We start from the raw sequence: 6378 nt of genomic DNA, 5'->3' as shown, positions 1-6378 counted from the left end.
CAAATCTAAGCAATAAAAAAAAGCAGCTGCATTTTGATGAACAGTGTCGCATTCAGAGAAACAACAGGAATGTTCAGCTGTGGAGTTTTTACAATAAAGCATGTTGTAAAGAGACCCTTTTTTTTCCCAATATTGGGGCAGAATCCTCATAAAGTTGGAGAGACTGCTCAGAATCTTATAACTGAGCTGCACATAGGCTAGAATTCAGCCAGAAGAGAGAGCAGTAGCTCAGCAGCCAAGCTCCAGTAACAGAAAACTCTAAATAAAGCAAGGGCAAGGACTATTGATGCTGCCTTCCCCCAGATGGATCCTGGTGATGAATGCATTCCAAATGCCAATAATCTCAACCTTTGTTCAGTATGATACAAGCTTTGCATTGCATTATTGGCAAGCACCCTGCTGCTCTTTGCCACCTCTCTGCCATTGGGTGCCTTCCCACCTGGGCTTGCCAGCACTTCTTCGTTTTTCCTTTCCACTTCTTATTTCCCCAGTGCCCAGGCAAATGTGGCAAACTTCCCACATGAAAGTGACCTTGATGCCTAAGTACATTTTCTTTGTCTTGTTCAGCCCTTTCTAAATTAAAGTTCTACTGATAGGTATATTCCTGCTAGTTTTTATTAGTTCATCTTCACATGGCAGCTCCTAAGACACAGGGAAATTCTCTTCAATCTGTTTGTGCCATTTACACTTCTGCATCCCCTGATCAAATCTTTTAAAGGTTTCACCAGCACTGTGCACACCTCAGCTGCAGGAGTTTCCTGCTTTAGGTACCAAAGTAGAGTTTTGAATTTACTCTTCTCTCCCCCCAGACACAATTTCTAGTGCCATTCTTGTCCTTAGCACATTAATATCATGCTTTAGAGCAGCAGAGAAATCAGTTCAAATCCTCTTTTTTCCTGGGAGACCTGAACCTAAAGTCCTGCCAGGACACAGAACGTAACTAACCTGTTACAATAATATTGATTTTAGTGCTGCGTTTTCCAGCTACAAACAGCAGAAAATGCCAGTTTTCTCTGGTTGAATTATGTTCTATTAAAATAATAGCATAACAAATTCAGTCATTCAGGCTTTTGTGACACACAGCATCAACCATGATATCTGAAACAACACTGTGGGCACCCTAGCAAAATACACACCTTAACCACAACAAACAGATCACCACAGCAGCTTCAATTTGCTATGGAATAAATATATTTATATTTAATACACATCCCTCTCTTGCCTACAAACCCTGCAGGAGCACAGCTGCAAAGAAGCACCTGCTCTGCTGACTACAGGAGCTCAGTTTTCATGTGGGAAGAAGCTTGACAGATAGGCTTGGAATTTAAGCACTGCATTTTTGCCTCTCATGGTTGGTTTAAAATTACATTAAAATTGCATTAAAGCAACGATGGGTTATCGATCACTATCAAAATAAAACATCTAGGTACTCACATATAAGGAATTGACTAAGCAGAGGTGTGAGCAGAAAATTATAGTGTTCACATATGGAGGAGTGATATTCTAATGTATCCTGGCATAACAGGGCTTGAACAGGAGCCTTACGACTGGAAGAAGTCTGACTTCCCGAGGGAAATGGTTGGAAGTCTGGTTTAAAAAGAAAATATTTTCATTTCCTCAAAAAAAGTCTTTCCTGGAAGATTTTTTTGAACCTTAAGGAAACAAAAAGCACATTTACCACCTGGGGAATTTTACTGTAATAGGTCTGAATCAAGCTTTTAAAAGTTTATTTATTCTTTACTTTTTTTTAACAAATAAAACACAATTAACAAACGTTTTCTAGTCTTATTTGCACAGAAACAATAACATGTAAACCAAATAAATTTTTTGTGTGTGTGTTTTGCTAGTATCCATTCATCTTTACCTACTCAGAAAGCTAAACAAGAGTTATCAGTCAGGGAAATTAACCAGGCAGAGACACTGAGGTCCCTCCCCTGAGCAGACAGAGCCTCTCAGGGCTGCTGTGATGCCAGCAGGGCTATGCACATCACCTGGCACAGGAGCTGTCTGGAAGAGCCTCCTGCATGACTGCCTCTGGGTTTTGGCTTGGGCTGCCACCATTGCCACCGGGAAGAAATTGGCTTTTCTGTACCTATTGTGTCACCTTAAATTACAGCCTAATTGGTTTGCCCAAAGAAGTTCAGATGAGTCATTCCCTACTGCTCATTTCCTGTTACTACCGATGTGGGAAGATGTGAGAAAACCAAGGGTACAGTTACATCTACTATAGATGCCTGAAGTTACATGAAATTTATTCTGCCAGAGACTTATTGACTCAAAAGATCAATGACACTAAGAGAAAAAGCTGATATTTTTATTTGCTGCAAGTTCTGGACTTGGTTTTGATTCTAACTCCATTCTTGTTAATATTCAGGGAACTATAATCTGTGTGAAAATTAATGGAAAATGAATCACTGCATTATAGCAAGAGAAGTAAGACCACAGATCCGGTTGTCTGGAAATTTGATTTGTGCTGCATACTGAATGCAGTCCAGGGGGCTGCAGTACCTCATGTAAAGGATAAAAGTGAATGTTTTATAGACCTTTTTATGCTTAAAATAGGCAGTATCATTACAAATGCAGCTCTCACGAATTTTTTCAGTCTAGTGTAAAAACATCCAGAAACCTGGCTTTTAATTCAATGTAAAACAAAGGAACAAAAGACCTGAGCATGAATCATGTTTCTTCAGAACTTTCCCTTCAGTTTTCTGAATTAATTCTAAATGCCATTCAAAATCCTGTTCTTTTACAACCCTGACCTGTGACTTTGGACAGGTAAGTCCAGAAACATTGGCAATGCTTCAGGAAGACATGACTGTGTCTGTAACCACATATTCTTAGTTGTTAGAAAAGGGAAATACACCTGGAGGGACATATAGTTAATAAACAAATTAGAAAGTAGGGACTAGAAGATGAATAATTCTTTCTCCTTGTGTTTTAGTTGTTCTTCCTGAATCTCTCAGCATTAACTCAACTTCTCCCTCAGCCTTCCACAGTTCTCTGTAAGACACAGAGAAACTCCTCACATTCCTTCCCTGTTTTTGAGACAAGAAGAAGAAAGGCACAGCAGTGGCACATAAACTCCTGTAAATCTTTTGATCTTCACAGCTGAAACATAAAGGGGCACACCTCAGTGAAAGTACTCCTATAGGGTAAATATAACTGAGTTAAATCCCAAAAATAAATCCCAAAGGAACACGTAACAAACGTGATGGAGCTGATGAGCTTCTAAATTCAGAAAGGAGTGATGTGCTGCCCTGCAGGATTTTGTTCTTAGAAGAGAGGAAAACTGCTATCACTACAATTAAAAAGTAAGACTAAATTTTAAAAACCCAACCACCAACAAACCAACCTCCTCTTAACCTATTTTACAGTAAAAGCAGATTTTTATACCTAAACATCATTACACAAGTAAATTCTTCTGCTCTTCACAGACCCTCTCACTTGTGCATGTTTCTGTGTATAGCAGATATGATTTTCACACAATTAGAAGAAAAATAATTGCCACCTGGAAAAGCAAACAGCATTACTACAAAACATTACAGCTTCATTTACTCATGTCTGGCATACAGACATTGCAGCAACTTCCTGGATATTCGCCTTAGCAAAAAAATACTATATGCAGGACCAGAGTTTCTGAAAGCAAATCTGCTGTTCATGTGCAATGGAAGTTTCTGAAAATGCTTTTTTTACCATGTCACTGTCTTAATCTTCCACCTTTTCCTTCAGCTGATGACTTGCAAACATGAATCTTTTACCAGAAATTAATTTGTTTCTGACTTTTTAATGCAAAACCAGGTACTATTGTGCTTGAGCTATGGAAACAAATCAAGACCAGTTGCTTCATTTGGACAAGAATAATTTTATTTCTTAAGTTCCTACACTCACATGTAGCAGCCTATGTTTTTAGGTGATCTATCAACCCAGAAATGGCAATCCTGCATCCAGGCTCTCTTTTCCTGCATCATCCCTTTGATCCCTAACTGAATATGTTATTTGTCATTCTTTGTACTAAATAATGAGTAGCTTAGAGATACATCTGTTGCAAAATAGATAAAAAGCTCAAAGGTGTGGCTAAACTCTCTCCCTGAGAAGCACCCGGCCAGTTTTATACTCTTCACTCCCTCTCTTCAAGAACAAATTCACTTTTCTTCTTATTTACCAGCTAGGGACCATGACTGGTGGCACAAAACATGCAGGACATGAATTAAACTTCCCAATTTGCAATGACCTTTACATCAAAAGAAAGCCAGAGCGGTTTTCCCAGGAGCTGGAGTGTACTTGCAGTTCCCATTTCAAAGTCACTTTGTCTTCTTTGAAGAGAAAGTCCATTAAGTCCAGGAGTAATGCACATTTTCATATTGCTTTGGGATTTGCTGCTCATGGTGGCACACAGTGCCGTGCTCATGGTTCAGAACAGTGCAAATCTAATATGCAATCCCAAATTGTTCCGTGTTCACATTCTCTTCTGTGCACACCTGAAATTTAAAATTACCTGTATAATTCTTCCCAGACAGGTTTTAATTATTCACTGGTTTAAATTATTCATATTTAGCAGAGTGCCTGTGTAACACAGACTGATTTTTTTAATAAAGTAATTTTACAAATACTATGGGTCTGTAAAGCTAGAAAAGCCCTCCTACATTCCCAAATCCAATATTCCACTGATATTAGTGAACATTCATTCACATACTTCTATTACAAAATTTTCTTTGGTGGATTAAAATTCTATTTTGTCTTGTAGGGCTGAAAGAGAGCCATGTCCATGAGCACCTCAGATGCAGTTAGCTAGCCAGAACCTCACTGCCTCAATAATCTGGTGTTTTAGGATACTTTGGGAGGCTGACAGAGCTGAGCCATCTGCTTCCTACCCACTGAAGCTTCTCCTGGGGCAGCTGTAAGGGACTGTCCTCCAGGCACACCTCCTGTGCTGACCTCTCTCAAGATGCTCTTTCACTGGTTTGAAACTACCTGGTAGCTTCCATAGTATTTCATAGTCCATGTAAAATAGGGTTCAAAGCATTATCTAGGCAAAAAAAGAGATGAAATTAATCTCTTTTTCAACTCTATGCTGAAATTGAAGTTCCTGCAAGCCATATGGCTGCTCCTCTCCTGCTCCAGGGATCATTAAAACAGGGTGCCAGAAGAAGTGGATCAGCAGGCATCAACTGCCTGGAAGGAAAACAGGAGGCAACATCTCCGGGAAGGTTTAACTCGAGCACTGCTTCCTACTGTGACAAGATCCAATTTGTTCTGAGGAGAGAGATGTATGCTCACAGTACTTCCACACAGTCCCTATCACCTTTATTCTCCATGCAGCAGGCTGAAGATTTTTCTAAGATCTTTAGGTGGCTAGATTTTTGTTGCTTGTTTTCAAATTTCTCTCTTTGGATCAAAATTGTTTGCATGCCTTCTATTTACCCTAACCAGGACAGACAGCAAGTTGCAAGCCCCTCCACATCCCTCCTCCTCATCAATCCAATAGCCCAGTGGCTGAGTCACTCTCCTGAAATCAGAAACAGAGCTCTCTCAAATTCCCTCTAACATCCCAGATGAGCTCAATAGCCACTCCTACTTTTCCCACTTAACTCCAGTCACTGCTTGGAACCTCAACCTACATTCCCCTCCCTGTTGCCACAGATCCAAGTCTCCTGAGCAACAAAAAAGCCAACTGCATGCTAAATAAACAAAGTAATTAAAACAAGCTAAATGAAACAGGAAGGTGTTAATGCTCTTTGTCCCAGACAGTCTGGAATGAGGTGTCTGATTTCTTCAGGTGAGTGACTTATTTAAAATCCAGGCAGGTTTTTTACCTTGACTGAAGGGGGAATTAATTATTGTTGATATGTCAATACAGTTAACACCAAAGTCCAGGGGTGGAGTGTGTGTATATGTTTGTACCCAATAATAACTTTAAAATTTCAGTATTTTTGGGATATAGATGTTGTTAAATGGGTGATGGATTGACTCCAGCTTTAAACAGCCATTGAGACAGGGAAAGCAAACAAGAGACTAGAAATCAAATTTTTTCAGTGATGCTTCAGCAATCATTTATTGTGCCAGGAATAGCGAAAACAATAGGAAGTTGTTTTATATTGATTTTATATTATTTAATATCATATCAATACCCAAGCTCAGCTGTCCGGTCTCAGAGAAATGGGATCCTGCGTTGGATCTACTTTACAGAAGTCAAAACTGCCAGGACAGACAACCCCAAAGTGAATTCTGTGTAATTCTGCTAAAGCAAAGGCTCCTCTGGCTGAGCTCTCTCATGACTGAGTCTCCTAAAGATGCAAGATAGCACAACAGGCTATAGTCAATGCACAAATATCAACCACCTAAACCAGCATCCAACTCCTAGAGAAAGTGCAGGAACTC

The sequence above is a fragment of the Corvus cornix genome, chromosome 1 (assembly GCF_000738735.6).
Source record: "Corvus cornix cornix isolate S_Up_H32 chromosome 1, ASM73873v5, whole genome shotgun sequence".
NCBI lineage: Eukaryota > Metazoa > Chordata > Aves > Passeriformes > Corvidae > Corvus > Corvus cornix.
Note: the sequence above shows the minus strand (reverse complement) of the source record.